Below are 8,950 nucleotides of genomic sequence, written 5' to 3' on the forward strand. Positions count from 1 at the left end.
TACATTCACCCCAGTACAGAGATCTGGGCCTAAATCCATCGTTTTTTTGCTCACCATGCCATTCCAGTTTGAACCCAGCCATATGCAAATCAGTCTTGACCCTGTGCCCCATGGGAACAGTCCAGCCCAAACTGCCAAGCCAGGTCCTCCCTGGACTGGAAACAAGCATCCTAGGACCGGTTTCGGGCTTTCAGCCCTCGTCAGCCAGGATAGCTTGATTCCAGTGGCATGGAGAGCAAGGGACTCACGTCTGAGCATACCCTTCTCACTCGGGGTGACAAATGCAAAAACAACAATTGATGGACAGAATGCAGAACAATGTCATACATTCACCCCAGTACAGAGATCTGGGCCTAAATCCATCGTTTTTTTGCTCACCATGCCATTCCAGTTTGAACCCAGCCATATGCAAATCAGTCTTGACCCTGTGCCCCATGGGAACAGTCCAGCCCGAACTGCCAAGCCAGGTCCTCCCTGGACTGGAAACAAGCATCCTAGGACCGGTTTCGGGCTTTCAGCCCTCGTCAGCCAGGATAGCTTGATTCCAGTGGCATGGAGAGCAAGGGACTCACGTCTGAGCATACCCTTCTCACTCGGGGTGACAAATGCAAAAACAACAATTGATGGACAGAATGCAGAACAATGTCATACATTCACCCCAGTACAGAGATCTGGGCCTAAATCCATCGTTTTTTTGCTCACCATGCCATTCCAGTTTGAACCCAGCCATATGCAAATCAGTCTTGACCCTGTGCCCCATGGGAACAGTCCAGCCCGAACTGCCAAGCCAGGTCCTCCCTGGACTGGAAACAAGCATCCTAGGACCGGTTTCGGGCGTTCAGCCCTCGTCAGCCAGGATAGCTTGATTCCAGTGGCATGGAGAGCAAGGGACTCACGTCTGAGCATACCCTTCTCACTCGGGGTGACAAATGCAAAAACAACAATTGATGGACAGAATGCAGAACAATGTCATACATTCACCCCAGTACAGAGATCTGGGCCTAAATCCATCGTTTTTTTGCTCACCATGCCATTCCAGTTTGAACCCAGCCATATGCAAATCAGTCTTGACCCTGTGCCCCATGGGAACAGTCCAGCCCGAACTGCCAAGCCAGGTCCTCCCTGGACTGGAAACAAGCATCCTAGGACCGGTTTCGGGCTTTTAGCCCTCGTCAGCCAGGATAGCTTGATTCCAGTGGCATGGAGAGCAAGGGACTCACGTCTGAGCATACCCTTCTCACTCGGGGTGACAAATGCAAAAACAACAATTGATGGACAGAATGCAGAACAATGTCATACATTCACCCCAGTACAGAGATCTGGGCCTAAATCCATCGTTTTTTTGCTCACCATGCCATTCCAGTTTGAACCCAGCCATATGCAAATCAGTCTTGACCCTGTGCCCCATGGGAACAGTCCAGCCCGAACTGCCAAGCAGTGCCAAAAACTAAGGCCAGGTTTTATCTGGCCTTAGGATAGTAATACAAGGAGAAATTGTTAATTTCTCCTTGTATTTTGCTCTTTCTATGTGTGGTATATTCTGCAGCACACATAAAAACAGCAAATCACCTTTAAAGATTGTTTTTGGGCAGGAAGGTGTCCCTTCCTGCACATGAACAATCGCCACTGCACTGGGGCTTGGCAGCTTTTTTAGTGCCAGCATTAAGGAAAATGCAGGTGTGTGCCGTGTGTTTGCAAATACGGCGCATCCCTGTATTTTGAAAATGTCAGAGCACAGCGTTGACAAACTTGGTGTTACATCACGCTCCGACATTTCCTTGTACACATCCCCGCCAAAGTCTTGCAAATGTTGTATACTTCACAAAACCCACATCATCTTTTTCATGCAGGAAAGTAGATATTGTTCTACCAAGTTAATTTACTGTGATGTTGGCCAGCGTAAGCAATTGGGTTGCTGGTTGAGGGGTGTAAAACTCTTCTCCAGCAGAAACCACAACCATAGTCAGGTTGAATTCACAAGCAAACCCTAAATTAACCTGCGCTCGACTCTCTGGTAGCTTGGCATACAGGAGTCCGGCTTAACTGAGAGGCAAAGTGTAAAGCATTTTTCCAACACTTCAAAAAGTAACACTGTGAAAACCCACCAGACAAGGATCCCACACCAGATTTCAAAAATTAGAGTATTCTTTAATAAATAAAATAAGACCAAAAATCCTATAAGTAGACCTAGATATGTGCACATCTAAAGATTTCAGTAAATATAGCGTCGAAAATTACAAAGTTCCAACCCTGGATATCTGGTCACTTCTGACCAGGACAAAGTCACTAGTTCATGCCAAGCACAAGGGACTGTGGGCTAGCTACAGGGACCTAGTGTTGCACGCTGAACAAGAGTACCTTAAATCCTGGTTTGTGCCACATTGCAAGGTTCTGCAATGAGGGTGTGTTGCGCACCAAGGAGAAGCGTTGGTTCTGAGGAGGTGTGAAGCTGTGATGCGAGGTGCTGCATCATCGGCATTGAGGATCCCGTCGACGAGGACTTGTGAAGCGAAGTCCAGTGTCAGGGATGCACTGTGCATATGAGGTGAGGAGATGTGTCGTTTCTGAGGAGCTGCGATGCAAGAATCTGCAGCATCATCAAGGCTGCTGTTGACGAGTGATTTGCAATGTGATTGCCTTTGTTGGTAACGATTCCCACAGATGACAGTTCTGATGCAGGCTGTGAGGTTGATGCTGGGCATTTTGCATTGGAAGAACACTCCCAGTACAGTAGAGTAGATGTGTCTGTTCTGCTGAGTCCACAGATGAGCTGGCAGAGCACCTTTAGGCCGACTTCCAAGGGTCCGGGACTGGGGTGGCACCACGTGGCAGGGTAGGGCTCCCAAATGGCAGAGCCTAGGTATTGGGCTCAATGCTAGTTGGAGCCTTTTGTCCCTGAAGCTCTAGTCAGGAGGCCAGCCAACTAGCCCTTGAAGTCACGTCGGGGTCCTGAGTTCAACGGAGGCAGTTTTTTCAGTGCAGCATATCAGAAGAGTGGCTATCCTTTCAGCAGCATGGCAGCCCTTCTTTCTGGCAGAGTATCCACAGGTCTAAAAGTGTACTGTAGAGGTGGTGTCTGAGGTCCAATATTTACACCTGGTTCCCTTTCTATAGAAGGTGAGAGAAGCTTCTAAAAATTATCTTTCAAATGCACATGCTTTTCTGTTGTCCCTGCACTGGCTCCTGTCAGACTCTACTTATGATTCCGCAGGAACTATATGCAAGATGAGAGTTCCCAACTTCCCTCTGGTCACTCATTGTACCCAACTAAGTCAAAGAACAAGTAGTAAATCGGGGGAAGAAGGGAAAACAAGGAAGAAAGTGATTTTGTCGCACAACACTTCCAACACAAGGATAGGATCAGTGAGCGTGGAGCATTTCCTAACAAGAGAGATAGAATATATGAGTGCGCGGATAAGGGCGGGATTGAAATAATGATATAGGGAAGGTATACCTCCCTAGATTACCTTAGCAATTCCCTCCTTCTATTATACTGACAAATCTGTTCGAGTGGGATCTGAGGCACTGATCTTATGGAAAGAAACAATTGGCAGCATCAGTGAGGTAATGTAACAATGTAGTGTAAAAGGAAATAAAAGACAAAAAAAGCCCAATGGCACCCACCTATGTGTTACTGGAAATGGCCTATGATATTAGGAAGACGTAAGCAGACAGAATGTCCCCTAGCAATTTACTAGCATAGCGTTGAAATAATAATGCTCTGTATAGAAACTATGATTAATACCTCCTTAACTTCAGGAGGAAATAATATTGTGTCCTTCTATTTCACAGGAACACTCAGGTCAACAAAATGGAAGAAACAGACCTCCAAGGCCGAAAGCACTTTATTCAGATAAGTATTTATAAATACTTTTCAATAAAGAGCTTAGGCATTGCATGTGCACCATTACCACACATGTAAAGGGCCTGGTTTGTTGATCCCTTTCTTTGCCTTGCTGGGTGGAAGAACTTTGAAGGGCCGAGATGAAGATTCAGGGGTCTGCGTGAGGGAACCATGACAAAGCCAGAGAGGAACGCCGGGATTCCGCCACAGGAAAAGGACGAGGATTCAGGGGTCTGCATGAGGGAGCCGTGACAAAGTCATAGAGGAACTCCAGGATTCTGTTGCAGGAACAGGACGAGGATTCAGGAGTCTGTATGAGGGAGCCATGACAAAGTTGGAGCAGAATGCCGGGATCCTGCCGCAGGAACAGGAAGTGTACAGGTAACTGACCCAGAATTGAAGGCTAACCAAATATCGAAACACTAGAATGTTAAGTGTTCTGCTTCCGGATCGGGACAATTTTATAATCTTCCACGGCAGCCAACAGAGCAGCAGTCATGACACTCCAGACTAACTACAAAGAGTATGCAGCACTTTGTGTGGAGGCAGGACACAGCCTATTCAAGTGTAAGTGGGGCTGAGCTCTGCTCCGCCCTCCCATTCTGCCATTAATAGCCCATCCAGGCACACCTAAGCTCTCTAGTGAGTGTGACTGTTTAGGAGGAATACACAAAACCCAACTGCCAGCTACACCCAGTCATGTAACCCAGAGACATGCTACAGGTACTAAATAGCTAAGGCAGGAAGTGGGCATTTTCTTAAAGTAGAATTTTCGAAATTGTAATTTAAAATCCGACTTTCCCAGAAGAGAAGAATTTTCAATACAATGTCCAAGATACCTGTTAGATTTGGGGGTGTCCAGTTGGCAGAGGTAGGTACCTTTGTCCATGTAGGGGCCCTTGGTGTAGTCAGGGTAAGGAGGTACACTCCTAAAATAACCCCTGCTCACCCCCTTGGTAGCTTGGCACGAGCAGACAGGGTTATCTCAGAGGCAGTGTGTAAAGCATTTGTGAACACATACAGTAACCAAGTGACAACACTACAGATAGACACCACACAAGTTTTATATCAAAAATAAGAATGCTTTATATAGACTTATCACAAAACCACAAACAACAAAAATCCACTATACTGTACTTAAAATGGTAGAATTAGCTTAGTTCTCTTTAGATGTTAAAATGCGACACTTTGAGTTCACTGCACCTTAAGATGCGTAACGCAATACAATGAAAGTGTTGCAGGGAAGGTGATGCCTTAGTTTCTTACACGCAAGAACGGTGGTGCGTCGGGTCACTACTGCTGCATAGGGGATGCGTCGGTTCTTCTCTGCGAGGGGAGGTGATGTGTCGGTTTCTTACTGCGCTTCCGTGGCAATGCGGCACACAATGCTGTGATGCGATGCAGATCCAGTGCAAAGAACAAAGATGGCGTCTTTTCTTGACGCGACACGATGCGGACCGCGATGTTGATCCTCTTCTCCAATGGTGCGGGACGCTCCTGCAACGATGCGAGCCACAACAGGCCCTCCGACACGCTTCCCGGTGATGCAGCGGCATCTGATGCGATGTCGATCCTCTTCTCCGGCGATGCGAGTATCTTCGACAATGATGCGAGCCGCGACAGGCCCTGCGACATGCTTCCTGTGATGCGGCAGTGTCTGCTGCGACATCGATCCTCTTCTCCGGCGATGCGAGGCGCTTCGGGAACCCTGCGATGACTCAACGGTTCTTCTGGGCCACGACAGGCCCTGCGATACGCTTCCCGGTGATGTAGCGGCATCAGATGTGACATCGATCCTCTTCTCCGGCGATGCGAGGCGCTTTCTCGTTGAGAAGCGGCAGTGCGGCAACACGCTTTTTGCTCGTGAGTCGCTCTTCCAGCTCCTTGCCACATGCAGTCTCTCAGAAAACCTTGCAAAACAACAGGCACTTCCAAAGAACCCTTGGGGAGCTGGTGTGTGAAGTCTGTTGTCCCTGAGACTTCAGCAGGAGGCAAGCTCTTTTCTCAAGCCCTTGGAGATCCTTCACAAGTTGAATAAAGTATACACAACGTTCCTTCTCCTCTCTTTTGCAGTCAGGCAACCACTGAAGGCCAATCCCTCAAGCTTTGGGATAGTCTCTCCTCAGTATCTCTGGTTCCTCTCCTCGGCAAAGGTTTCTTCTTGCTTCCTAAAGTGATCTACAGTTCTGGGGTGTGGGTCCCCTCTTTTATACTCATGTTTCCTTTGTTCTCTGAAGGCAGAGAGGCTTTTGACTAGGCCAAACCAGTTCTGGTCAGTCCTGGAGCACTCTGTTTACATGACTCCTTCTTTCCTTTCACAGTGCAGGGCAGAGACATCAGACGCACCACATGAAGTGGAGCCAGCATTGTGGAGGGAAGGCACAGCCCTATTCAGGTCCCAGGTGCAACTCCTCTCCCCCATCTAGATGCAGATCTCTCTATTCAGCCCTGTGCTGACTCACCCTGTCTCTTGGAATCCCCCAACCCCTGTCACTCAAACTCCAGACAAGGAATACACAACCTAGCAGAGGCAGGTTTGGATGGTTAGACAAGAAAATACCTACTTTCTAAAAGTGGTATTTTCAAACACAGAATGTTAAAACCAACCACTAAAAGATGTATTTTTTCATTCTGAGTTCAGGCATACCAAACTCAAATTTCCACCATGTTCCCTGAGTCAGTTAGGATTATTAGCTGTAATAATCAAACTGCCCATTCTCTCCTATGGGGAACAGGTAGCCTTGCAATAGTGAAAAGGTAAAATGGCTGTAATTCACTATTAGGACATGCCACACACACCAGGGCATGTCCTACCTTATACTTACAATGCACCCTGCCCTTGGGTCTACCATATGGGTGTCTGATATGAAGAAAAATGAAGGTTTAGGACTGGCAAGTGGGTGCACTTGCCCAGTCAGCAGGGCAGTAGCAGACTGCACACAGGTGCTGCAATGGCAAGCCTTAGACACACTTTAAAAGGCTGCTTCTGTGGGTGGCACAACCAGTCCTGCAAGCCCACTAGCAGCGTTTGGATTACCAGCCCTGGGCACTCCTGGTGCACTGTACTAGGGTCTGACAGGTAAACCAAACCAGCCAATCATGGAATCACTAATCCATACATCAATTTACCATAGGGAGCACTTACACTGTGGCAATGGATAGCAGTGGCACAGTGTCGAAAGCATCTAACACCAGTAAAAACATATGAGGCAACAGCAAAGAAATGGAAGGGAGTACCCACACCAAGGTGCCAGGTCTAACAAGGCCAAACATGAACTGGTCACCTCTTCCCATTTGGAAGCTACAGACTATTAAATGTAATAAGGTAACTCCACCATTATCCTAGGTGAAAAACAAATGTATGTGTTTTCACTACCAGGGCATGTAAAACTTAAAAGTACAAATGTTACTTTATAAATACACTGCACCCTGCCCTCTGTGCTGTCCAGGGTATTCCTTGGGTGACTTACATGTATTAAAAAGAAAGTTTGCTTTGCCAGGTTAAAATGGCAGTTTAAAACTTCACACAGAGGCTGCAATGGCATACCATAAACATGTTTGAAGGGCTACTTAAGTGGGTGGCACAATCAGTTCTGGAAGCCACACCAATTCAGCACTTCCTCAAGACTTCAGTGAAGACATACATTTTATAACTTTAATTTCCACAAACATTGTGATAGATTATTTACGCATCATGTGATCATTAGCGTCTCTGGAAATGTATGGAGTTGACTACCAGCAGTATTTCTCACTATCTCTTAAGCACATGTGTTTTAGGACATATTTAGGATGTCATAGCACTAATGGTATAGTTTTGCATCAGCTATGAAGTCAGAGGTCAGATTATTTTGATACACAATAGTTTTTCTAGACAACACCAAGCATTTGTCCAACATTAACTATGAACAAGGTTTTTTGCTTAATTGTAATACATTGACTGGAAATACTCTGTGTCAATTCTGCATATTTCCATCTGGTATTTACTCTTTAATTAATTTGTTCCATTTGGCATGCTGTTGTGCAAGCCTCATTATAATTACTCCTCTCAAACAGCCCTGTACAACCTCGATACTCCTCCACTGTATTAATTTCAATTATCTTTAAATTACAGCAATGTTCATATTTGTAGGACAAACTGGAACAGAGAACTGTGGACCTCGTTTAGAGTACAGATTTCCTCCCTCCAATTGGCTGGAGCAATACAAGTATTGTCTTAGCCAGTACAGCAGCAGCCAGCCTTGTCAACAGGTGTTGCTCCCCGAAGCTGCTTCAATCTAACTCTTGCTGTTTCAGTCAAAAAGAACAGTTTTGCAGGTTGTTAATGGCATGGTGGCTTGGCACACCTTTCAGCACTTTTGTTTTAATTTCAAAAGGCAGTCTTCCATTTGTACGACAGAAATGCAGAGATTAAAATATGTTTTTACTGGAGACACTTTTGAAATCTTGAATTTTCTGCTCTTTAATAGAACCTGCACGGGTGGCAGAAATATAGAGACACCAAGGCTTGAAAGTTACATTTTGAAATACCAAAATATTATAATTGAAGGCACTTCAATAGGTCTCAGAATGGAGCACTTAACAGTGGTGAGAACGTAAAGAATGATGACCTAGCATGATTCACAATGAGGAACTCCTCTACTGGATAGATTAGTGGAGGGATTCCCTCTGCAATATCTCCCATCTGTTTCAAGCATTAGAGGCAGCAGACAGCCTTTGATCTGACCTGACAAGTTTGGAGTTACATCTTCAACAAATACCACAATATGATATGGGTGCAAGGCAGAAAACATCTATATGTGCTCATAATGGAATTTCTTACAAGTCCAACTACTGGCGACCCCTTGATACAGATGGAGTAGCTCCCATTTTTAGCTGTCCCTGCTCTCTAACCATTTGGTTGACAGATAAATCCAACTTGGCTATCAAGCTGCACCCGTTGCAACTTTATCAACAATTCTTCATCCCCCATGGGAGAGTACCACATTGTCATCCTAGCTCTACAACAACACAAGCATCACAATAATTGTAGCAGCCTGCAGCTCTCTGTGGCTTCTCTTCTGCTAGAGGAATCATTTCCTTCACCTGTGCAGCACGCAGCAGTGGTTG

This window comes from Triturus cristatus, chromosome 10 (assembly GCF_964204655.1).
Source record: "Triturus cristatus chromosome 10, aTriCri1.1, whole genome shotgun sequence".
Lineage (NCBI taxonomy): Eukaryota > Metazoa > Chordata > Amphibia > Caudata > Salamandridae > Triturus > Triturus cristatus.